This window comes from Salarias fasciatus, chromosome 10 (assembly GCF_902148845.1).
Source record: "Salarias fasciatus chromosome 10, fSalaFa1.1, whole genome shotgun sequence".
NCBI classification, from domain to species: domain Eukaryota; kingdom Metazoa; phylum Chordata; class Actinopteri; order Blenniiformes; family Blenniidae; genus Salarias; species Salarias fasciatus.
In genome coordinates, this window is record NC_043754.1 from 24,819,792 (window position 1) to 24,847,244 (window position 27,453).

Sequence of the window (27,453 nt, forward strand, 5' to 3'; positions counted from 1 at the left end):
GGAGGAGGAAGCCTCCTCAACAGGATCTACACTGAGCTCCACATCACAGAGGGACTCAGTGAGGAGCTTCAGAGGGAACCTGAGCTGAAGCAGCTGGAGACAGCTTCCAGGAAGGAGAGCCTCTGTCACTCTGCCATCAGGGTTCAGGACATCTTCAAAGCCTCGGCCCAGCAGCTCAGACACATCCGAGTGGTTCTGACCAGCGGTGTGGCCGGCAGCGGAAAAACCTTCTCAGTGCACAAGTTCAGTCTGGACTGGGCCGAGGGCCTGGAGAACCAGGATGTCGGGGTGCTGGTGGTGCTCTCCTTCAGGGAGCTGAACCTGCTGGGAGAGCGGCCGTACAGTCTCCTCTCGCTGCTGGCTGCTTTCCATCCCACGCTCCAGAAGCTGACGGCAGAGGAGCTGGCTGTCTGCAGGCTGCTCTTCATCTTGGACGGCCTGGATGAAAGCAGACTTTCTCTGGACTTCAGCGGCGGCCGGCGGCTGCTTGACGTCTCCCAGCAGTCTTCAGTCGGCGAGCTGCTCACTAACCTCATCCGGGGGAATCTGCTGCCCTCGGCTTGGGTCTGGATCACTTCCCGACCGGCGGCGGCCCATCAGATCCCTCCAACATGTGTGGACAGACTGACAGAAGTGCGAGGCTTCACTGACGCCCAGAAGGAGGAGTACTTCAGGAGGAGGCTGAGTGATGAGGAGCTGAGCAGCAGAATCATCTCCCACATCCAGACCTCCAGGAGCCTCCACATCATGTGTGGAATCCCAGTCTTCTGCTGGATCACTGCTACAGTTCTGGAGCACATGTTGAGCAGCGAGCAGAGAGGAGAGCTGCCCCAGACCCTGACTGACATGTACTCCCACTTTGTGCTGGTTCAGACTCACAGGAAGAAGCTCAAGTACCATGAAGGACCTGAGACGGGTCCACAGGAGCTGACGGAGGCTGACAGGGAGCTTCTTCTGAAGCTGGGCAGGATGGCCTTGGAACATCTGGTCAAAGGAAACATCCTGTTCTACCAAGAAGACCTGGAGCAGTGTGGTCTGGATGTGACTGAGGCCTCGCTGTACTCTGGAATCTGTACTCAGATCTTCAAGAGAGAGTCTGTGATCTTCCAGAAAGCCGTCTACAGCTTCGCCCATCTGAGTGTTCAGGAGTTCCTGGCTGCAGTCTTCATGTTCCACTGTTTCACCAACAGGATGACAGATGTCCTGATGAAATTCATTTTCACATCTCTTGATGTTTTCCTGAAGGTCGTCCTTCAGAAATCCCTCAGCAGTCCGAACGGCCACCTGGACCTGTTTGTCCGCTTCCTTCATGGCCTCTCTCTGGAATCCAACTGGAGACTCTTAGAAGGTCTGCTGGGTCGGACAGAGATCAGTCCAGGAAGCATTGAGAGAGTTATCAAGAACCTGAAGGAGATCAACAATAAAGAAATGTCTCCTGACAGAAGCATCAACATCTTCCACTGTCTGATGGAGATGAAGGACCTCTCAGTACATCAGGAGATCCAAGAGTTCCTGAAGTCAGAGACCAAATCAGAGAAGGAACTTTCTGAGATCCACTGCTCAGCTCTGGCCTACATGCTGCAGATGTCAGACCAGGTCTTGGAGGAGTTGGACCTGAAGAACTACAAGACATCATGGGAGGGACGACGGAGACTGATCCCAGCTGTGAAGAACTGCAGGAAGGCTGAGTGAGTCCACAAGTCTTCATGATCAATGTCTCAGTGATGATTGTAGAAAGTAGTTCCTGTAGTTCCTCTGTGGAGATGTTCCTCAGTGATCTGTCCTTAAGAACCCATTAGTACACTCGTCCCATTATTCTCTAAATTTCCTGCTGTTACTAAATGTAAACAGTCCCCTCCAGAGGTCGGCTCAGTTCTCAGGATCTGTTCAGACTGAGGCTGTCAGTCTTCCTTCATGTTCTAATTCACATTCAGTCTGTTCTTGTCTGGAATATTCAAATATATTCCAGTTTTTTGAATTCATCTCATCAGCCCTCAAAGAATAGAATACACTAGAATACAATAGAATAGAATACCCTTTATTGTCATTGCGCAGGGGGAAACAACGAAAAGTGAAAATGAAAGTGAAAATAAATCAGCAGATCTTCTCTTGATCTTCTTGAGACTGTTTCCATCTGATGGAATAATTCCTGTCAGACTCAGCAGGGACAGGACTAAAGCCCTGCAGCTCAGTGCAGCGGGGCAGGTTGTGGAGTTTCTACAGGAGAGCAGATCTGATGTCCAGCAGTCCAACAAAGTGTCCTCTCTCGTAACGTCTTGTCCTCTCTGTGTCTCATTACAGTCTTTCTCACTGTGGACTCTCTGATCCTCACTGTGAAGTGATCTCCTCAGCTCTGAGCTCTGACCCCTCCCATCTGAAGCATCTGGATCTGAGTTACAACATCCTGGAGGATTCATCAGTGAAGATTCTCAGTGCTGGACTGGAGAGTCCAAACTGTAAACTGGAGACTCTGAGGTCAGTTCACTGTCTGAAGGTAGAATCTGTTGGAGTCAAAGGACTGAGAGGAGTTTAGGAGGATTCCAGATGTTGTTTGGACAGAGAGTGGACTGAGCTCTGCAGCATGTTGATGAGAGCTCTTCTCCTCCTGGAGGCTTCAGCTGTTTGAACTTTACATTTCTAAACTCTTCCAGTCTGAACCTTCTTCAGCTCTCAGTCACTTCAACATCAATGTTGCACTAATCTCACTTCTTTCTCTCTTCATTCAGGTTTTTTCACTGCATAATGTCAGAGATCAGCTGTTCTTCTCTGGCCTCAGCTCTGAAGTCCAACCCCTCCCTCCAGAAACATCTGGAACATCTGGACCTGAGCTGGAACCCTCTGCAGGATTCAGGAGTTTCTCAGCTGTGTGGTTTTCTGCAGAGTCCACTCTGTGGTCTGCAGACTCTGAGGTCAGTTGACTGTCCGTTCCTGTTGTAGAAGGAGAAATGTTTGTCAGCAGCTGATCTGAGACTCTGATCCTGCAGTGAGAGAGTGGACTGAGCTCAGCAGCAGCTGACTGGTGTGTGTGGACATGAGGAGTGTGAATGTTGTGTGTGATGAAGATCCACAACAACAGAACAGCTCATTGATCAGGACTCAGTAATGTGGAGCTGCTCATTTCTCCATCAATACATCTGATTGGTTCCTCCTCATTGATTCTGCTGCTTTCTCTCTTTATTCAGGTTGGAGAGCTGCAGTTTATCAAAGATCAGCTGTTCTTCTCTGGCCTCAGCTCTGAAGTCCAACCCCTCCCACCTGAAGGAGCTCCACCTGAATTCCAACCATCTGCAGGATCCAGATGTGCAGCAGCTGGTTGATCTCCAGCAGAGTCCAGACTGCAGCCTGCAGACTCTGAGGTCAGTAGATGGTTGGAGTGAGTCCATGCTGCTTTCAGCAGGTTTGGACTAAACACAGTCAGTGTGAGAACAAAGATCCAGTGTTTGACTGTCAGTGAGGCTGTGAGAGGAGAACACTGAGCAGCTTCAGGATTGGACAGCAGAGGACACACAGTCAGCCAATCAGAGGAGCCACAGGCTTGTTGTGTTGGTCTGACAGTGGTGGTCCTTCATGAGCTCTGAGCTGCTGACTGCTGCTCTGAACAGGACTGAAGTCCTCACTGCTTCACACACTTTGACCACCACCTCTCATCTCTCTGCAGCTGGAAGAATGACTGAGAGCAGAGAGGAGGCTGTGTGTCCTGAAGATCAAGTGTATATTCCCAAAAATCCTCCCTTTGATATGATTTCATCATTTCACTCAAAAAATTGAATGTGTGTGAGTGTGTGTGTTGATTTGTATGCCAAGGAGGGTAAACCAGTCTGTCATCAATCCTCCATGATGTGGTACCGCCTCCTCTCGGTACATTCCGATCTCTGACAGGATCCTTCACCAGTTCCACAGTATCTGCCACTGTGTGTCAGCTTGTTGAAAATGCAGCTCAGAGCAGCAAGCATTCTTCATTGCAGTGTGTGTGCATATCGGTGTGTATAAAAGAAAATAAAACAAACAGAAAGCGTTCTTCATTGTAGTGTGTGTGTCTGCTGACCTGTTCCCATCTACCAACATACTGATGGAAAACCTTTCCTTCAGATGCTCTCAACCAGGGGTTGGCAACATTTTTGTCATGGAGTGCCAGTTTAAAATTTTCTCATCCATGTGTGTGACATCAACTAAAATGCAAGTTAACACCAAATAAAAAAAAGATTTCCAACATACCTGGAAATTTATTCCATTCAGAAAAAGCATATACAATCATATCTTTCAAGACATTTTTTCGGTAACACTTTACTTTAAGCACCCAGTATAACACATTATAAGTAGTTATAAACACTCATAAATGATCACAATGCTTTATAACTCACTATACAGCATAGGGTTAAGGTTAGGGTTCGGTCCTGGCATTGTGATCATCTATGAATGTTTATAACTATAGCTACACGTGTTATAATGGCATTATAAATGTGCTTATAATGTGTTATACAGAGGGGCTTCAAATAAAGTGTTACTTTTTTTTCTATTAACTCCAAAAAGTGCTTTCATAAACTTTGTGCTTTGTGCTCTGCATGCGGATGTTTCAAATTAACTGGTGCCCGTGTTAACTTGTGACCAATAGATGACTGAGCCTTGTAGTCGATCTCGCGAACGTCTGTTATCTGCAGTTACAGTGAATGTATAAGTTTAAAGTTTTTTGTGAGTCTTACTTTAAAAACTGTTCTTATCAGCATGTGTTTACACAGACCTGCACCGTCACTCGTAAACACGGGAACTAGTTAATCCATAACACCGGCCGGGAGATGCTCGTATTCTGCTATGGAGCTCTTTGAACAACTTACTGTTGCGCGATTTGCTTCCGTCTCGCCTCTCCAGTGTTTTTTCTCTCAGAGTTTTTATTAACGGGCAACTCCAGTTTTTTGACACCTGGACCTTATTTATAGTTGTGTGCATGCTCATATACTCACTCAGACAAACTGTTAGGGATACACTTTAATTAGCACTACTACCATGGAATAATTGTATTAACTGCATATTAGGCCTTTCCTGAGTGAAGTACACCAAGGTTATAAGATGCTCTGCTAAAGTGTAAACATACCGACACGTTCCGGAGAAACCAACACACACTCACTAGTGTTCCAGAAGAACATGGAATAAAAACTGTTTCATCAACAATTAGGATCCTTTCAGGGTGTAATACTTAGTATCTTTCCCTGTAAGGTCCAGCGCTGAGCAGTACATCTGGCTATACTTAAATAAATGGTAATAATCTGAAGTCAGTCGTTTGGCATTCTTTATACCAAGCATAGAATAAAAGAACCGGGTGGAGTCGGCTGGATGGAAGTCCTGGGCTCCAACAAAACATTGTGCAGGTCGGGGTCCTTCAGAAGTTTTTTTTTTTTCCCCCTTGTCCTGTTCGGCAGCTGGGGTGTGCAATATTGTATGATTGTAGCCTTTTACTGTCCGAACTTAGTTTAATAGGGATGTCCCGATCCGATCACGTGATTGGAAATCGGTCCCGATCACGTGATTACGGACTCGATCGGGATCGGAAGTTTCCTCCCGATTTGGACTTGGTTGGATACGTATGTTTATTTTTTCTTTAATTTCCTTTTTAACCCACTGAAGCCGGGACGCATTTATGGTAGTGGCGTTGTTGCGCAATTCTATCATTAAACCCAGAAGTGCTGTTGCACAGTTCTATCTCGTTACTGTAAATATTGACATATTACCATTATGCTTATTCACTGTTTTTACTTTTACCGACCAATGTAACATCTTGAAGCCCTCTGAGGCAACTGTTGTTGTGATACTGGGCTATACAAAAATAAATTGATTGATTGATTGATTGATTGATTCTACCATTGACGCCGGGTCTTTTTTTCTTCTTCTTTGCGCTAATCAGCTGTTTCTTGGGAAATTAAATGCATCAAACTCACGCATATGCATAACTGATCCTGTTTCCGGGTCCAGATCGTGTTGCTGGACTGCCTCGTAACTTTGTACTGAACGTTTCTGGCCACTGCTGCACACTGAAGCATGCTTCAGCGGTAATGCGTGTCCAGCTTTAATGGATTATATGCGATGTATTTAGGTTTTCCGTGCTACAGAAAGATGTAATTACAGAGAGAGAGCAATATGTGTTGTTTTGAATTGTTGTTAAGAAAATAAAAAAGGAGAACTTTTCATAAGTTTTTTTTTTTTTTTTAATAGATAATTTACATATTTTACTATATCAGAAAAGAATCGGATAGGGACTCGGATTTGGCAGATACTTAAAATGATAGGACTCGGACTCGGTGGCAAAAAAACCTGATCGGAATATCCCTAGATTTCAATGTTAGCAGCAGGAGGAGACTGAATCTCCTCCTGCTGCTGCCTTTATTTAAAACTGGCATCCGGCATGGCTGCCGGACAGGACTGGGACAGAAATGCTCAGAGAGCAAGAGACAGAAAGAGAGAACGATAAATAGAGGGAGAACGGGGGGAGGGGGGCACAACTTACGTACAAATTCACAATACAAAACAGTGTTGTCGACGCACCTCACGCAACCAAGAACAATCTCAAACCCCAATCGAGACAACACCAAAACAGAGCCGACAACCAACACAAAAACTGACAGAACCATACATATACGAGGGGGGACCCAAGAGTTTCCGGACTGATTCTATTAATAAAAAAATTTCCAACTTTGGCCGCTAGATGTCGCTACAGGATAGCCTCATGCCTGTGCCAGGTTTGGTCTTCCCCCGTGAAGCGGTCAGCTGACAGTCATTGTTTATGTTGACAGAGTGACACCCCGCTCTTCGATTTTTCAAGATGGCGGATATCCACGGATATGCGCTCTGCCAAAACATTTTGTTTTTTATTGGGAAAACCAGCGGCAGAAACACTCACCATGTTGCAGACATTCTTTAAGAAGGATTCTTAGGGTGTCTGAGTGGTTTGGGCCCTTTAAGAATGATCGGATTACATCACAAAGACCAGGCACCCAGAGGACAACAATCCACTTCCAGAACAGAGGAAAACGTCACAAAAACTGAAGAAGACGTCCTGGTAGGTCCACGCAGGACTTTTGATGACATTGCAAAACTGATGGGAGTATTGTAGAGATCCAGACAGATGATCCTCAGGCGGTTATTAGAAGCAGTGAGACGAAGGCTCCCGGAAATGGCCGCATCATAGCAGACAGCAGACCACAGGACGCCCCGTTACGCACAGAAATAGCACCAAATGTTGTGCGTAAAGCACATTTTTTGACTAAAACCGCGACCAGCCAGCCTCCCCACCGCCATATTCCCCTGATCTGGCCCCAGGCGACTGCTTTTTGTTGTCAAAGATGAAACTGGAGCGGCAGCAGAAAGGTAAGGCAGGCATACAGGCGGGGGAGGGAAAATCGAAGTTCTATCTTATCGGCACAGTTACGCACGGTCATGGCGACTCTTCTGAACAGTGAAAATCTCCGGTGTAGCGTTGTATTCAAGCCAAAGGAGAGTATTTTGGAGGTGACAGTTTCAAATAATTGCGAAGATTAAAAAATAAAAAGTTATAACTACATTCCGGGAACTTTTGGGTCCACCCTCGTACATACATATATGGGCCCCGCGGAGCCACGACCGGCAGGAGCCGGTCCACCCTGGGCGCCCGAGAGCCCAAGGCCCAAGAGCCCAGAACCAACCCCCCCACACAGGCGGAGGGCCATGACCCACCTGGGAGAACCAGCCCACACGGGCGGCTACCCATCCCAGGCCAGTACACCCCCAAGTCCTCCGGCTTCGTACCCCAAGATCCAGGGCATCAACCCCCCCCCCCCCACCGTCCACCCCCCGGCCCACCCCTCCCACCCCCTGTCCTCTCCCGCCTCACTCCCCCCCGCCCCAACCCAAGACTCACACCCACTCACTCACACTGACACACACACACACACACACACACACACACACACACTTACACACAAACACACACACACACACACACACACACACTCACACACACAGTCAACCCTACCCTAAACACACTCACATTCCCACATCATCCAACCATCATATCCTGTGGGAGACCCCCCAGAGGGCAAGGGTACACCGAACCTCACATCCAGGCCCCCCCGCCACCCACAACCGCCGCCCCCACCCCCAAACCCCACCACGGCAGACACATATGCACCCCCCAGAGCCAGCAGCCCCCCAAACCACAGCCAGTCCAAACCCCAGGCCTGGGGGGAAAGCAGCAGACCCCATTGCCCCCCCCCCCCCCGGCTCGTGAGTGTTGATGAAGTGTATGTTGTTTGTGATTAAAATTGAGGGGCAGTAACCACACCGTGCCACGAGTGAGGCCAAACGAGCAGTTTGCTGCATGAACAGCCCCACCCCCGACACAGCACGCCAAGACCCCCCATGTGTTTTTGTATGTATTTGGTCATGTTAGATGACTAAGTGCAATTAAGACTGAGAGGCGAGCCACTGAAGGGTGCAGTGATTGAGGCCACTTAGATGGCCCCCTCCACCACACTCAACCTGATAAGCCCCAACCAAAGCCCTACGTGTGTGTGCATAAGAGCGGGGGGAGGGAGGGGTCACCCCCCCCCCCCCCCCCCCCGGACCAGGGCGGACAGCGACCATAGCCAGAGGGCCACCAACCCAAGAAGCACACACCCATCATGCATCAGGAGGAGTGAGGGTGAGGACAGATGGGGGCTGCGGAAGGATCCAGACCCAGGGTCCACTGCCCCCTTTTACCTTTAAAAGCGTTTGTTTCCAGAAAGTAATGTACTTCTCTGTGTGTTTGATTTTATTATTTATGGGATTTATTTGTATGTTGATACCTACCGTCATGGGAGAGCGAATGAGCAGTGAGAGAGTGGATCATGTGATTGAGAGAGAGAGCGCATGCAGTTCCGGGTACGCACAGACGGACGAGCGAGTGAGAGTTGAATGAAAGAGAGAACCTTGAGAACGGATTGTAACAGACAATCCGAGACATTCTTACAGTTATCAGGGGTCCAACACCCCTGGAGTGACTGTGGGAGAAGTCTGTGGAACGGCTGCGGCAGACAACAAGCCTGGGCAGTGTCGTTCTGCAATGAAGACTAGCTGTTAGCTTGCTAAGCTAGCTGCGCCTGCAGTGCAGTGGGCTGCTAACCCAGCCAGCTGCTGTGAGAGTGGAAGAACGTGGACTTTTGATCGGAGTGGATTATCAGGACCATTTTTTCTTCTTTTCTGAGACTGTGGATTACTTTTGGACAACTTTGTGCTCGTTTGGTGGATTTGTGTGGAGCTTGGAACTTTATAGACGATCGTCTGACTGTAGTAAGTAAGCTTTTCCCTTTGCCACGGATGCCATCTGGTGGACAACCACGGAACAGGCCTGCAACGTAGGGTGGGGTTTGTTTTCTGTTTCATTTAGATGCCGGCTTAGTTTATTAATTTAAGGTTTTTGGACATTTGATTTAAGGTACTGAATTCATCATTTCATATTTGATCATTTAAGGGTGAGGAAAGACTGAAGGTTTACATTTCTACGTTTAAATAGTTCATAATTTGAAGGTGTCGAATTCATGATTGTATCTATTTGATTGGTTTTATTTCATTGAGTGTACATATTTTGTGATTTGAAGGTTACATGATTGATTGCTTGAAACAATGTTGTTAAAAGTCACATGTCACTGGATTTGCCTCTTGACAAAGCAATTTATTTGTTACATTTATTTCATTGTTGAAAAAAAACCGTTGTGGTGTTATTCTCCTCATTTTCCTTAAACCTGATTTCAAAAAACAATTTCCTTTTCCCTAATTCATTTTCTAACTAAAGTATCTCTAAAACGCCTTTGATATTGTCTGCCTCAGTTATTTTAAAATACACGTTGGTTGCATACAAGTTCATAGTTGGGGTGATTTATCTTAAAACATCAGGGATCCCATAAAGAACTCGTAGCCGTCCTGTTATATAGGATAATAAGGGTTACATAAATGGAGGCACCGTGCTGGGATTGGGATGTTTGATTCTCTGTGTTTGATATTTCATCCCCTGTAAAAAGTTAAAAACAAGTCTCTAAAAAGTAACACAAACTAGCAGCCAAGCTAATTTAAAATGGCAGTCAGTGCAAAACACTAGATGTTCTCAAACAAACTAAAGAACTGGTGTCGAGGAGAGGGGCTCGATGATGCTCAAGCTCTCCTGACTGTTGTCCCTGAAGATACAGAAATAACCAAAGTTGAAGATGTCCTGCAGACCATAAAGTGCCTTGGAGTTGTCCGTGTGAGGGGCAGAATGTTCAGTGATGCTGGAGATGAACTCAGGGTACTTTGTGAATACCCAGGAAAAGTGACAGATGCACAGTCAATTCCGCCTGAAGTTGTTCCAGAGGAAGGAGCAAAAGCCTGGCCAATCTACACCGTAACAGAGAGCTCAGTAGCAACTGGCGATGATTTCAGTACTAAATTGACGTCGCTGCTTGCAGCTGAGGGAAAATCCATGGAGGATGTGCAGGCTTTGTGCACAGGGCCAGAGCCAGCCCCCTCTTCTGTTGAGTCCATACTCCGTGCCGTTGGCGACCTTCTAGACAAGACAGGGAAGCCACCTCCTGAGAGTGGAGGATACCGGCACCTGCGTGTTTTCTCCGGGATGGTGCCTACTCCAGCTGGGGAAGAGCAGTTTGAACACTGGATGGAGCAGGCCCACTTGATGGTGGAGGAGAGTGATTGCCCACCAAATGAGAAACGCAGGAGGATAATGGAGAGCTTAAAGGGACAGGCACTGGAAGTGGTGAAAGCTGTGCGATTAGCTGACCCAGATGTCACCCCAGAGAAATGCTTGGAAGCGCTAGAGAGTGCATTTGGACTGGCTGAATCAGGAGACGACTTATATTTCTCTTTCCGTCTGCAGCGACAACACCCGGGAGAAAAACTGTCAGAGTTCTTAAGAAGGTTGGAGCACTGTCTGTCTAAAGTCGTGCAGCGAGGTGGTCTTCCCGCAAGCAGTATGGACAGAGCGAAACTTGAGCAACTGCTTAAAGGGGCAGTAGACGCCGACTTGATGTTAATCCAGCTGCGGCTGAGGGAGAAAAAAGACAACCCTCCTACAATCCTGCAACTGCTGCACGACATACGCACAGAAGAGGAATACGAAGCCTCTAAAGCTAAGCTAAACCAGTCTGTGCGCTCAGTCTACGCCAAACCTCAAGCTGAAAGCAAGTCAGAAATACAAACACTAAGAGCTGAAATTAAAGAAATTAAGTCAATGTTTGCCACACTAGCGACAAAACACTAACCAGTCACTGAAGAAAGGGTTGAGTCACCTGTTGTTCCAGTGAAAGACACAGAAACTAGTCAAGACCCTGAAGTAATTGCCCTCAGGAAACAAGTGAAGCACTTGACACAGAAAATGAACTCCAAAACGTTCACTGCAGCTGCGGCCTCATCAGCAGTGATGACTGTGTGGGAGAAGTCTGTGGAAGGGCCGCGGCAGTCAACAAGCCTGGGCAGTGTCGTTCTGCAGTGACACGAGCTGTTAGCTTGCTAAGCTAGCTGTGCCTGCAGTGCAGTGGGCTGCTAACCCAGCCAGCCGCTGTGAGAGTGGAAGAACGTGGACTTTTGATCGGAGTGGATTATCAGGAGTATTAAAGTTCATAATTTGAAGGTGTCGAATTCATGATTGGGTAACACTTTACTTGAAGCCCCTCTTTATAACACATTATAAGTAGTTATAAACACTAATACATGATCACAATGCTTTATAACTCACTATACAGCAGTATACAGCATAGGATTAAGGTTAGGGTTAGGGTTAGGGTTAGGGTTTGGTCCTGGCATTGTGATCATCTATGAATGTTTATAACTATAGCTACACATGTTATAATGGCATTATAATGCTTTATGAATGTACTTATAATGTGTTATGCAGGGGGGCTTCAAGTAAAGTGTTACCCATGATTGTATCTATTTGGTTTTATTTCATTGAGTGTACATATTTTGTGATTTGAAGGTTACATGATTGATTGCTTGAAACAGTGTTGTTAAAAGTCACACGTGACCGGGTTTGCCTCTTGACAAAGCAATTTATTTGTTACATTTATTTCATTGTTGAAAAAAAAACGTGGTGTTATTCTCCTCATTTTCCTTAAACCTGATTTCAAAAAACAATTTCCTTTTCCCTAATTCATTTTCTAACTAAAGTATCTCTGAAACGCCTTTGATATTGTCTGCCTCAGTTATTTTAAAATACACGTTGGTTGCATACAAGTTCATAGTTGGGGTGATTTATCTTAAAACATCAGGGATCCCATAAAGAACTCGTAGCCATCCTGTTATATAGGATAATAAGGGTTACACCAATTTACAAGGATAGTTTACTTTGCGATGCACAAGATGGTGAGAACCATGTAGACAGAGTTTATTGACATGTTAATTTTACCCAGATCACCTAAGAGGCACAGTGTGGGAGTTGCAGGAATATTGCATGTGAACCATGTTGACAGGTCTTCACACACCTGAAGCCAGAACCTCTGCACTGGTGTTGCAGGACCACAAGGCATGGAGGGAGCTGTCAGTCATGTTATCATTGCAATGCGAGCAGATATCAGATTGTGATAGACCCATCTTGAACATCATTCGTCGTGTACAATGAATTCTATGCAGAATTTTGAATTGTATTAGTTGTATATTTGAATTCTTTGTCATTTTGAAAGTATTTAAACATATTTATGACCACGCATTTTGGTCAAAGTTGTTAGATAAGTCAGCCTCCCATTTTAAGGTTGGAAGGAAGATTTTATCTTCTACCTTTGATAATTAGGGACCGAGCCCGAGGGCGAGGTGGCCTCAACTGAGGCCACCTTGCCCGAGGGCAAGGACTCTATTGTTCTTCGTTCGTTTCTTATTATTAGGGACCGAGCCCGAGGGCGAGGTGGCCTCAACTGAGGCCACCTTGCCTGAGGGCAAGGCCTCTATTGTTCTTCGTTCGTTTTTTCTTATTATTATTATTATTATTATTATACTCCTGGCGTCTTTCAACGCAATTTTGACCCCCTAAACATGCACGAAAACTCACCAAATTTGGCAGGCAGATCCAGACTCGCGAAAAATTTTATAAAATAACAAAACTAACCCCATCTGCTCTCTAGCGCCACCTACAAACTGGCACCCACAAACTAGCGCAACCAAGAGACATAAAATCTGCACCCCTGTCAAGGTAGGAAGGTCGTAGAGAAATAAAACCAATTGATGACACGTTCAACTCATTAAGATCTAAAAATCATCCATTGACACCCTTGACCTAAATTCAACAGGAAGTCCCCCAATGACCTTTCAAAGTAAAAGCTTCACGCAGCTTTTTTACAACACCATTTATTGTAGAGATGTCAGAGTAGTGCGCTCTGATAGAGGAGAAGTGTCTCTACAAGAGGTGTAAACAACTTTTTCAATAGTCACACGGTTTACATTTTATTCGCCCTTCAAAATAAAACTCACATTTTTGAAAAAAGGGTCGCTATGGCCAATAGGAATGTTGTAGAGAGATCAAACCAATTATTCACACATTCGTCTCGTCGAGGTCTACAAATCTCTCATTGACAAAAAAGACCTAAATCCAACAGGAAGTCCGCTATTTCCCTTTCAAAGTAAAAAATCACTCCTCATTTAAAAATTATCTGCTCCGAGACCGTTTGTCGTAGAGACGTCAGAGTGGCGTGAAATAATAGAGGACAAGTTTCTCTTCCGATATTGTTAAAAACTTTTTCAAAAGTCTCATGGTGTGGATGCTGTTAACCCTTAAAGCTAAAAGTCTTAAAATCCACTTGAAACACTACAATGGTCGCTACGGCCCAAAGAAAAGCCAGAGAGAGCTAAAACCAATGGTCATGCTCTAGTCTCACAGAGATCTAAAAATGACCAATTGACACCGAAAACCAAAATCCAACAGGAAGTCCGTTATTTACCTTTCAAAATAAAGTCACATTTTTAATAAAGCGGTCGCTACTGCCCGTAGGAATGTCGTAGAGAGATCAAACCAATTGCTCATATGCTTGTCTTATCAAGATCTAAAAATCATCCATTGACATGCATTACCTAAATCCTACAGGAAGTCCGCTATTTCCCTTTCAAAGTAAAAAACACTTCTCATGAAAACATTATACCCCCTGAGACCGTTTGTTGTAGAGACGTCAGAGTAGCGCGGTCTGATAGAGGAGAAGTTTCTGTACAAAAGATGTAAACAACTTTTTCAAAAGTCACACTGTGTGGATTTTATCAGCCCTTCAAAATAAAACTCACGTTTTTGAAGAAATGGTCGCTACGGCCCATAAGAATGTCATAGAGAGATCAAACCAATTGTTCACGCGTTCGGCTCGTCGAGATCTAAAAATCTCCCATTGACACCATTCACCCAAATCCAACAGGAAGTCCGTTATTTCGCCTTTCAAAGTAAAAATCACTCCTCATTTAAACATTATCTTGTATGAGACCGTTTGTCGCAGAGATGTCAGAGTGGCATGAAATAATAGAGGACAAGTTTCTCTTCAGATATTGTTAAAAACTTTTTCAAAAGTCTCACGGTGTGGATGCTGTTAACCCTTAAAGTTTGAAGTCTGAAAACGCACTTCAAACACTACAGTGGACACTGCGACCCGCACAAATGTCGCAGAGAAATCAAATTAACATGGATGAATTCGTCTCATCGAGATCTACAATTTACCCAGAGACATACCCATACCTAAATCTAACCTCTTGACCTACTTAAGCCATATCTAGGCATAGCAGCTGGCCCCACTGGTCTGGGACCTGCTGTAAAACATTCTGCATGTTGTACCTGCTTTCCACAGTAGATGGCGCACCGTGACCACAAATCACACATGACTGAAGCAACAGTGCCCCTGCAGCAGCAAGCCACTGAGGAAGCAACACTTGAAACACATTGGGAATGGTCCAAACAGCTGTCACCCTGCAGAAATATCACCTGATACACACCATACACCTGAAATCACTCTTTAATAGGTGTATGGACGATGGATGGATGGATGAATGCATGGATAGATTGATGCACAGACAGACAATGGTATGGAATGACACTATTCTGACACTCAAATTGATATATTAGTGGAGCACACATGACTATCAAAATAAAAGCCTCAGATCCCTTCAAACTAAAAGTCACATTTTTGCAAAAAATGACATTTTTAACAAAGCAGCTTGATAATTTCGGGGTAAACAGTGTTAGTGGAAGCATGTACTTCGTTTCTAAAACTATAAGGTCAACATCGCTTCAAAATAAAAGCCTATTTACAACAGATAATGAGGTCAAGTCATAAAAATGGATGGTTATGGAGGAGTAAGATGAATATATTGGTGTTTGCTAAAGTGGAGCACACATGACTATCAAAATAAAAGCCTCACACCCCTTCAAAATAAAAGTCACTTTTTTGCAAAAACTTACATTTTTAATAAAGCAGCTTCATAATTTCGATTTACACAGTGTTAGTGGAAGCCTGTACTACATTTCCAAAATATAAGGTCAAAATTCCTTCAAAATAAAAGCCCATTTACAACATAAAGAGATAAAGTCATGAAAATCGATGTTATAGAGGAGCAAGATGGATATACTGGTGTTTGCTAAAGTGGAGCACACATGACTATCAAAATAAAATCCTCACACCCCTTCAAAATAAAAGTCACATTTTTGCTAAAAATTACATTTTTTACAAAACAGCTTCATAATTTTGAGTGAAACTGTGTTAGTGGAAGCCTGTACTATGTTTCCAAAATAGAAGGTCATAATTCCTTCAAAATAAAAGCCCATTTACAACATAATGAGGTCAAGTCATGCAAACAGATGTTTGTGAAGGAGCAAGATGGATATATTGGTGTTTGCTAAAGTGGAGCACACATGACTATCAAAATAAAAGCCTCACACCCCTTCAAAATAAAAGTCACATTTTTGCAGAAAATGACATTTTTAACAAAGCAGCTTCATAATTTCGGTTTACACATTGTTAGTGGAAGCATGTACTACGTTTCCAAAATACAAGGTCAGAATTCCTTCAAAATAAAAGCTCATTTACAACAGAAAATGAGGTCAAGTCATGAAAATGGTTGTTTATGGACGAGCAAGGTTCCCAGTGACCTGGACTTCAGTCGTCAAGGTTCAAGGACGACCTCAGTCAGGCCACCTTGCCAGAGGGCGAGGTCCCGTCCAATGCCGCTTGCGGCTTTAATTATTATTATTATTCCTACGCCGCTTCGACGCCAAATTTGACCCCCTAAACATGCATGAAAACTCACCAAATTTGGCAGGCACATCCGGACCGGCGAAACATTTGATAAAATAAAAAAAACCTCCCAATTTGCTCTCTAGCGCCACCTACAGACCAAAAAAACCTAAAAACAGTAAAATCTCCACCACGGATCGCCACGAGTGTTGTAGACAAATAAAAAATACATTGCTGCGTTCGTCTGCTCGAGTTCTACATATCACCATTGATAAACCTTGCTCTAAATCCAACAGGAAGTCCGTCATTTCCCGTTCCACGTGATAGCCGAAAGTTGCTCTTTGAAACACCAAATATGACCCCTTAAACATGCAGAAAAACTCACCAAATTTGACAGGCACATGCGCAAAGGAGAAAAATTTTATAAAGTGGAAAAATTAACACTATAACTCCATCTGCTCTCTAGCGCCACCTAGAAACAGTAAAATAGCCGCCACGGCCCGTAGGAATGTTGTACAGAGATCAAACCAATGCTCAGGCGTTCGTCTCATTGAGATCCAAAAATGCCCAAGAGGAATACCTATACCTAAATCTAACAGGAAGTCCGCTATTTCCCTTTCAAGATAAAAATTTTCTGAAAATCACTCCTCATTTAAAAATTATCTGCTCTGAGACCACTTGTCGTAGAGATGTCAGAGTAGCGTGAAATCGTAGAGGACAAGTTCCTCTTCCAAAGTTGTTAAAAACTTTGTCAAAAGTATCACGGTGTGGATTTTATTAACCCTTAAAATTTGAGTGTGAAAACCCACTTGAAGCACTACAATGGACGCTGCTACCCGCACGAATGTCGTAGAGAGATCAAATTGACGTGGATGCATTCGTCTCATCGAGATCTAAAAATCTCTTATTTACAAAAATGTCCTAAATTACACAGGAAGTCCGATATTTTCCTTTCAGTGTAAAATTTGGTAAAAAAAAAAAGATTCCTGCACAACGGCCCGTGGGAATGTCGTAGACAGATCAAACCAATTGCTCACGCATTCGTCTCATCGAGATCTAAAAATCTCTCATTGACATTAATAACCTAAATCCAACAGGAAGTCCGCTATTTCCCTTTCAAAGTAAAAATCACTGCTCATTTAAAAATTTTCTTGTCCGAGACCGTTTGTCATAGAGACTTCAAAGTAATGCAGCCTGAAAGAGGAGAAGCTTCTCTACAAACGATGTTTCAAACTTTGTCAAAAGTCACACGGTGTGGATTTTATATGCCCTTCAAAATAAAAGTCACATTTTTGGAAAAAAATGGCCGCTGCAGTCCGTAGGAATGTCGTAGAGAGATAAAACCAATTGCTCATGTGTTCATCTCATCGAGATCTAAAAATCACCCATTGACACCAATAACCTAAATCCAACAGGAAGTCCACTACTGACCATATATGGGCATGCAGTGCAGTCAACAGCAGCTGTCATTAAAGGGTACATATGATGCTATTTTTCAGTCATGTCATATAGGTTTCTGAAGGCCTAAAACATAGTATTCAAGCTTGTTTACAACAAATTCATCCTTCTTTCAGAGTTTCAGCAATGTAAAAAGTCACTCTCACAGTCCTTCAGAAGTTATTTAGATCCAACCGATTCAGCGGCTGGGAAGGTTCCCAATGACCTGGACTTCAGTGCTAACAGCTAAATGTTAGTGTATGAGAGATGCTAACAGCTACATTTCAGCGGATGACAGATGCTAACACCTTCATGTTAGTGTATGACAGATGCTAATATCTACATATTAATGGATTGGAGATGCTAATAACTCCATGTTAGTGGGTGACAGATGCTAACAGCTACATGTCAGCGGATGAGAGATGCTAACAACTCCATGTTAGTGGATATGAGATGCTAACTGCTGGATGTTAGTGGAAAAGACATGCTAACAGCTACATGTTAGTGGATGGGAGATGCTAACAACTCCATGTTCGGTGACAGGGTGCTGGAAGTCTATGGAGGAGCAAGGTTCCCAGTGACCTGGACTTCGGTCATCAAGGTGCAAGGACGGCCTCAGTGGGGCCACCTTGCCAGAGGGCGAGGTCCCGTCCAATGCCGCTTGCGGCTTTAATATTTTATATATCTTTGATAGCAACTTTGGGGAACTGAGGTTTAAGAATTCTTTGACCCCGAGAGGTAGCTGTCCCTGCAATTGATTAAAGGTATACTTTTTACCTATGTTAGATTTAAGTTGATGATATTCTAAAAATGCTGTGCTGCTGATTCCATATTGTGAGGTGAGAGTATTGAATGATAGAAAGTTGCCGTTTTCAATGATATGTTCAAGCTGGCTGATTCCTTTATTTCTCCACTGAGTGAAGTTTATCATCTTTTTGTTTTGCAGGATGTCCGGGTTGTTCCAGATGTGTGTAAGTTTGCACGGGATCAGAGAAGATTTGGTTAGCTTTAGAAAGTCCCACCAAGCCATTAAAGAAGAACTGATGTTAAAACTTTTAAAACACCGATGGGATTTGATGGTGGGACTGATGAATGGCAGGTCAGAGATGACTAGATCCTCACATAATGCTTGCTCTACATCCAGCCATGGCTCATCTAAATTGTTAGGTTTATGCCATTTGGAGATATATTGCAGCTTGCTGGCTAGGAAGTAATTACTGAAGTTAGGCAAGTGTAGTCCACCTCTGTCTTTAGTCTGTTGTAGCATCTTTAAACTGATACGTGATGGTTTATTTTTCCAGAGAAACTTAGATATGTATGAGTCCAGTGATTTGAACCAGCCAGACGATGGTTTGGTTGGTATCATTAAGAATAAATAGTTAACCTTAGGTAAAGTCATCATTTTAATGGTGGCAACCCTCCCCATAAGAGATATAGGTAAGCGTCTCCACCGTAAGAGGTCATCCTCGACTTCAGTAACGGAACATAATTTATTTTCGAAAGTTCTGATATCCTTGGAGAAATGTTTATGCCTAAATATCTAATGTTTCCAGATTGGATTGTAGCATTGGCTATACTTTGTAAGTCACAGTTTATGGGCATGGCTGTAGTCTTAGACCAGTTGATAGAATAGTTAGATATTAGTGAAAATTTGTCAATAAGTGTGATTGTCTGGGAGATAGAAGATGGAGAGTTCTGCAGGAAAAGCAATACATCATCTGCATAAAGACTTATTTTATGTTCTATCTTATTGTTGGCCAGGATCCCTCTGATGTCTTTATTTTGTCTTATAGCAGTTGCCAGAGGTTCGATAAAGATGGCAAACAGTGAGGGAGAGAGTGGACAGCCCTGTCTGGTTCCTCGCTGCAGACAGAAGCTTGGAGATTGTCTGCTTGTTAGTCTTTACACATGCAGCTGGAGAAGATTTTAATCCAGTCTATGAAAGACGTTCCAAACCCAAATTTGGTTAATGTTCCAAATAAAAATTTTCAGTTTACTCGATCAAAGGCTTTTTCGGCATCTAAAGAGATAATCACGGATTCTCGATCATGTATTGTAGAGTAATCTATTATATTAACTAATCTGCGCATGTTAGTGGATGAATGTCTGCCTTTAATGAACCCTGTTTGGTCAGGATGTATTATGAGCGGGGTTATCGTTTCTATTCTCCTGGATAGGGCTTTTCTGATGATTTTGAGATCTACATTTATTAATGAAATAGGACGATAACTGGACGGAAGTGTGGGGTCTTTCCCTGGTTTAAGTATTAAAGTTATTTTGGCTAAGTTCATATTTGAGGGTACTGTTCATTTATTTTTTATTTTCATGACCATTTTATGAAAAGTGGGAGCCAACATGGCCCAGAATTCTTTGTAGAATTCTGCTGGGTAGCCATCTGGGCCTGGAGCTTTATTGTTGGGCATATCCTGCAGAGATTTATGGAGTTCATCCACTGAAAGAGGAGATTCCAACACTATTCTATTTTCATCTTTCAATTTTGGAAGGTTGATATTATTAAAAAAGGTATGGATTTCCTCATCTGTTGTGTTTATTTGTGATTGGTGTAATCCTTGATAGAAATCTCTAAAGATAGTATTGATCTTGTCTGAGTCGTGGCTGATGTTTCCTTCTGAGTCTTCAACACAGTGGTCCCCAAACCACGGCCCGCCTCCACATTTGATCCGGCCCCCAGAGAGCATTTCAATTTTTTTCATATACCGTATTTTTCGCACTATAAGGCACCTAAAAGCCTCAAATTTTCTCAAAAACCAACCAGTGCGCCTTTTTTGTGGAAAATACGGTGATAAAAACCACCCGGTTGTCAGTCCGAGCTGTTGGACTGCGCCCACCGCAACACTGGGAGCAGCCGCGCTGCTCTGCATGTCCGTGCAGAGGAGCATCCTCAGTCAAACTGGCTTTGATATGTCGCTTTACTCACTATTGAACACATTTCCACTGAGAATGGAACCACCTAGATCACCAATATGTATTTCGCTCATACAGAACGTAGATGATTTTTTTCTCCCCTTTCATACTGGACTGGAAACTATCGTGATGTCTCCAGAATGTTCCTGTTCAGATGTGTGGCTGCACACTTCTTTAAAGTTACCTTCAGTGTAGGCCTGGGCGATTATTTGATCGTGATTGGTGATCGCGATTAATTTCCAGTAGATCACGGTGATCAGCTGTGAGCACATTTACTCGATCAGACATGGCAGAAATGTGCGTGACACAGCCAATCACAGTCGACTATTTCCTGCTCAACTTCCGCCTGTAAGTTGTCTGAGAAGTAAACAGAGATGGAGCTGAACGTGGAGCCGAGAGCAGTGAAGCAGATGAAGTCAGCCATGCCTTGTCGTTATCCTCTGAAGATGAGGCTGCTGGTGACAGGAAAGGCTGCTCCACGCCCCACCGCTGCTAGCACACCGATCCGCAAGGAATCTGGTCTTTTGAGTACAGGAACTACTTGTGATACAGTTTAACTAACGATCGTTCAGTTCTTCTCTTTTACTGAAAATGACGGCGCATCGCATCATTGAACATTTGGTAACACTTTACTTGAAGCCCCTCTTTATAACACATTATAAGTAGTTATAAACACTAATACATGATCACAATGCTTTATAACTCACTATACAGCACTATACAGCATAGGATTAAGGTTAGGGTTAGGGTTAGGTCCTGGCATTGTGATCATCTATGAATGTTTATAACTATAGCTACACATGTTATAATGGCATTATAATGCTTTATGAATGTACTTATAATGTGTTATGCAAGGGGGCTTCAAGTAAAGTGTTACCGAACATTTTACCACGTCTTGCCGCTAACGCTCCGTTTCTAACAACATGCAGAGAGAGCCTGCAGCGCTGCAGCGCCCTTCTTCCTCTGTGGTGTCTGTGTAAAATAAGGTTGAACATGCAAACAGCACACCTAGTGGCATGAAGTGCAAATGCAGTCATGGCATCATCTGTGGCCATGGTCTGAATGAGGATCTCCTGGGGTTATTCCAAATGTTTCAGAAACCAGAATATTCATATTCACGAATATTGACTGCACGTAAACGGAGCCAGTGTCGTCTTTTCAGGCCACTGCACCATATGAGCAACATTCTAAGAGGAGAAAAACAATGAATTTTGTCTATTTTTTTATATTATTGTAGTGTTACATTTTAAGTCTAATCTGTCCAATCTAGATTTTTTAAATTTTGTACATTTGATGCAAGCATTAATGATGGCAGCAGCATATTTAGCATCAAAACTTGAAAATAATGTTTACATTCTAAAGCGCCTTCATTATCCCCAGGTGGTTTCTTTAGTTTTTTAATCTTTTATAGCAACAAAAATCCTCAGGGCTGTAAACGGTCACACTTTAACTAACGATCGTTCAGTTCTTCTCTTTTACTGAAAAAACGGTGCATCGCAAGATTTTGTTATCTTGGTGCTAGATTTTTTTGTTCCATTTACTGCACTGTTAAGTGAAATTGCTCTTATATTTTTCTATGTTTATATTATTTAATTTGCATTGCTATTTGCTGGGTTTGTTAATAAAATGTTAAACTATTCTATTGTTCTAGTTTTCAGTGCAGATGCTTTAAAACTGGTTGAAAAACAGCATGACAGATCGTGATTATAATCGAGATTGAATGATATGAAAAAAAAATCGTGATCATTTTTTTTACCATATCGCCCAGCCCTACTTCAGTGTGAACAGGGCAATGATAGTAAAGGTGTCTACTATCTGAGCATCTGAATAAAAAGAAACAATAGTATATGCATAGTAGAGAGACAGATAAGATATTATATGTCAAACGAAAGATTTATGGCCCCCCAATAAACCCCTCCCCTAGCCATTTGTCCACCATTTGTCCAGCGTATGTCCACTGCGCATTTGTCCCCCCCCCCCCCCCACTTCCTTCCGTCTGAGGTCTTTTGAAGTTTTTACGATGTGTTAGGTGTTGACACATCTGAAGGGATGAGTAGGAGCCAGACAGACTGTTAGAGGGGGGTGAATTTATATTGTACCTGGAGATGGCGGAGAAACGTGTTATGAAGAGGTTATATTACAAGCCGAGTCATCCTGGTAGTTTCGGCGGGGTAGAAAGAAAGAAAGTTAGGGTGGAAGATGTGAAAGACTTTTTATCATCTCAAGACTCCTATACTCTGCATAAACCGGCTAGGATACATTTTCCAAGGAACAGAGTTTTTGTTACAAGACCTCTCAAACAGTTTCAGGCAGACCTTTGCGATAGGAAGACGGGCTCACCTTTGAGCGTGGTTGAAAGATTTAACCGAACGCTAAAGACTAGAATTTCACTGCTAAGAACACTAGACGGTGCGTGGAAGTCCTACCAGACTTAGTAAAAAGCTATAACAACACTCACCACAGCAGTATAAAAATGCGCCTGGCTGATGTGACTAAGGGCCTTCAAGTGTTTCACAATTTGTACGGTACACCTACACCACGAGACAAGAGAAAACAAAAATTTAAGGCAGGATTTAAGGTCGGCGATGTTGTCAGAATATCCAAGTTGCGAGAGGCCTTCAATAAAAAAATACGAACAGAGTTTCACGAACAAAGTATTTACGGTGTCAGAATGCATTCTGCGTACTCTGCGTGTATAAGATTATGACGGCGAAGTGATCGAAGGTTCATTCTGTGAGCCGGAGCTGCAGAAAGTGAAAATAGACTCATTAACATTTTTTCAATCATACAACTTTCAAACAGGCTGTTAGATATTACATTTTACTACAAACAGATTTGTCCGGGTGTCTGTAGCACTTTAGATGGTTATATGACCTTTTTAAAGCTCTCCAGAGGTGAACCTAAAAATTATGATCTAAACAAGAAACTCAGGTTTCATCTTAACATGTAAAGCAAATAATCAAAAGTGTTACTATTTGTGACCTGAAGATAACCAAATCTGCTCCTAACTTGAAATTTTAAGTTACTGCTCTCAAAACTTTGAAACATGTCGCGTCCTTTGTGATAAGCATCGTGAAATTCTCTGATGTTTCCCAGTTAACGTGATCACTGGAAAACCTTCACATACACCCAAGTTCTAATATATAGATCTGAAAATACAACTCAAAAGGAGGTAAGGTTTTTAAAAAAGTGTATAAAATACAAGAAAAGGTAAAAATGAATAGTAAAATCATTCAAAGACAGAGTCTCATTCTAAATATTCAAAATAAAGCCACACAAACTTAATCAGGAAGCGTAGACACGCGCTTGAATAAAAACAGAATAACTGGTTGATAATTTTCACAAACTCAAATTCAATTTTCTGTATAAGAGACAATAATGATGATGTTGTCGATGTACGCCAAACAAAACCGAGTCAGCAGGTCATGTCAGCTTTGAAAGCTGCTGTCTCACAGCTGCAGCGTAGACGGTTGGACTGTCTGAAAAAAAACAAACAACGTTAATCTTGTAAAGCGATATTGTTGGTCACAGAAGGTGAAACTAAACAAATCCAATGTATTCCTGTGTACAGCAGAATACAAATACACAACTGTGTACCATTTCACTCTGGCTGCTACTGATACTAAGATAGCATTAACATCTGGTACAACCGGAGTTAAATGAATGACGCTGACATTTATTTATTTTTCCTGTGCAAATCTGTACTTCTTTGTTCCTGGTTTCAAAAATGGGGTTTATCGGTGTGTTGTTTGGAGACAGACATGACACTCTTCGGTTCAGCAATGATTGAACCACTGGTCTGATCCCCAGTTCTTTTTCCTTTGATAAGAGATACTGTTTAACTCAAACAGGATATTTCACATAGTTAATTGTTGCTTGATAAGGTTCCACAGCCAGCAATCCTACATGATTTGCAAATACAGATTTTCTTCTCCTTTCTAACAAATCCACAGAAACATTACCAAAGAACAAAATATGACAAGCCCATGTAAGGGCAGCATTTCTATCAGAACAAAGAAAGAACAAAAGAAAGTGCTTAGTTTAAGAAACAAATATAAACATCAGCTTTACATACCTTTTCCTGTAGCAATTTCTTTTCTGATCAGTCTCAACCAGCTGCACAAGAAAACAGAATATCAGCTCAATTTACATTTTCTCACTCTTTTTCTACTCTGACAGACAGTAATGCGCGCAGCTTTACACACTCTGTGCTGCAGTTTGCGCCACTGTTTTACATGATTTGCGATGACAGATTTTCTTCCCCTTTCTAACAAATCCACAGAAACATTACAAAAGAACAAAATATGACAACCCCTTGTAAGAGCAGCATTTATATCAGAACAAAGAAAGAACAAAATAAAGTGCTTAGTTTAAGAAACAAATACAATCATCAGCTTTACATACCTTCTCCTGTAGCAATTTCTTTTCTGAACAGTCTCAACCAGCTGCACAAGAAAACAGAATTTCAACTCAATATACATTTTCTCACTCTTTTTCTACTCTGACAGACAGTAATCACTCCGTACTGCAGTTTGTGCCGCTGTTTTAGGTGGCGGAAAGATTAGTTGTGCGTCAACTCTTGCCTGTATCTTGTTTATAGCACTCCCTACATATAACGTGACTCTGTTGCCCGTCTGATACTTTAAAACTGAACCATCTCTGAATTACTGAGCCACTGTTTTTTTTTTTCTTTTACTGATTGGGGTTTTTATTGGGGTGTTGTTTGGAGACACACAATGACTCCTCGTGTCAGCAGTGATTGAACCACTGGTCTGACCCCATTTCTTTTTCCTCTGATCAGGGATACTGTTTTAACAAACAGGATATTCCGCATAGTTAATTGTTGCTTGATAAGGTTCCATACCCAGCAGTCCTACATGATCTGCGTGCTGCGTCCATAATTTAGATGGAACAGACGCTCAAACTGACAGAGGTTGTAACAACACATCCAACTGAATGAACTTCTGCTTTCATTGTATTTTGCAGGATTTTAATGAACAAAAATGCAAAGTGTCCTCATCATACGACCAAACAATAACATTTTAGTTGCTATCTTCATCATCTGGTGGTCTATGGAGAAACTGGTGACAAATGTCAAGCATTTTAGTCCCAGTGATCATTTGCAACTGCACTTTGAAGTTTTTACGATGGGTTAGGTGTTGAGGAGATGAGCAGGACCAAGACAGACGGATAGAGGGGATGAATTTATATTGTACTGAGGAAAGCGTGCCATGAAGAAAGTCAGGGTGGAAGATGTGAAAGATTTTTTTATCATCTCAAGACACCTATACTCTGCATAAACCAACTTGGGTACATTTTCCAAGGAACAGAGTTTTTCTTACAAGACCTCTCAAACAGTTTCAGGCAGACCTTTGCGATAGGAAGACGGGCTCACCTTTCCTCCTCTCCTCTCTTTCATCCTCTGGTTGTCTATGAAGAAACTGCTAACAAATGTCAATCATTTTATTCGCTGACCCAATGATCATTTGTAACTGCACAGATGAATGGTTCAATGTTTCCGTGCACATCTTTTAATAATAACATCAGTCCCTCTGGAGAGAGACAAACAGTATTTGTGGACTTTCTACTCTGTCCGAGAATGGTTTATCTACTGGTCTGCTTGACAGAATGCTAATGTTCTGATTCCCTCTATTGTGAACAGTCAAGTCACCACATCAACATTTAGCAAAACAGAGGCTGCTTTTTACCAAACAGTGAAATATTGTCCTACCGTCTGATGTATGTTTGGAATGTTTTACTGTTACTCACTCTGGAGCACAAATTCTATATAATCTTAATTTTGACAGCATATCTTTTTCCTAAAAATGAAAACATTTCTAAATCACAAACACATGTTGAAATTTCCAGCCATCTCTCTCAACCGGTAACAGTTTTGACAGCGGTTCTCTTGGTGGGACACCAGAAATGCTGACAGTTTGAACAGTGTCATTACTTCATGGACATTATATCTCCTGTTGATGAATACAAGAGAGAAATGCACCTACATTTATGAGAAACTTTTTTGGTTTCCCTCTGATGTTTAAACAAATCTTTGGTATTTTCTACCGCTGTATTTGAAACTTGTGCCTGAATAACCATCATTATTATTATTTGATCACCGTCAGCGTCCCAGTTCTGTCGGCCGCTTCATTGTGTAGAAGTTTTTCTCCACAGAAAGGAAACTGCTCTCTGTTCTGGTGTAATGTTTGTCTTTGGTACTTGTTGAGTTTTGGCCTTGATTCAACAGTTGTGGCACTCCGGTGGGTCTAGCTACTTTAGCTTCATCTCTTTTTTTTCTTTTCCTTTGCTCACAGTCTCTGATCATTAAGGTTTCTTCCCCCTCGCCAGTGTTTTATCATTAGTATTATTATAATAACGTCGGCCCCTAAATCGTCGTTGATTTGGTCTCATCCTGTCTCATCCTCATCCTCTGAAGCCTGGTAGTGTTGATACAAACAGTCTATACTCTCCCAGAGTTGTGTACAGCATGAATCTTAGCTTTTTCTTTTTTTTTTTTTTTTTTTGATTTGCAAACAAACCAGTTGCATCTAATCCTCTAGTCCTTTTTTAGTAATTCCACAGGACTCAATGAAAACACGTCAGGGGTTGCTAATTTTTTAAAGTATCAGCATCCTGTGTTCCCAGTCCATTAGTGATCATTGACACAAAGAAGGGTTCAGCTTTATGCGACACTTTTAATTTTGCTTTTTCTTTCCGACATTTAAGAAATCTTTCTGCATATTCAGACACCTGTTCATCAGTCCGTTTCATCTGCTAAAGTAAGAAGCTTTTCCATAACTTTGTCATGTATCGTTCACCATAAAGTCCACTCATTTGAGAACAGGAATTCCAGAGTAGTTTTTCAGCATGATCTATTTGCACAGGGGGGTTACTGACTCCATCG

The 27,453-nt window shown here is 42.6% G+C and overlaps 1 protein-coding gene across 1 annotated transcript in view; it reads left to right on the forward strand.

The window, feature by feature from the left end:
* The window catches only part of LOC115395006 (NLR family CARD domain-containing protein 3-like), a 119,886-nt gene that overhangs the window by 62,789 nt on the left and 29,644 nt on the right, over positions 1–27,453 (forward strand). The gene's annotated exons all lie outside the window — the stretch shown is intronic.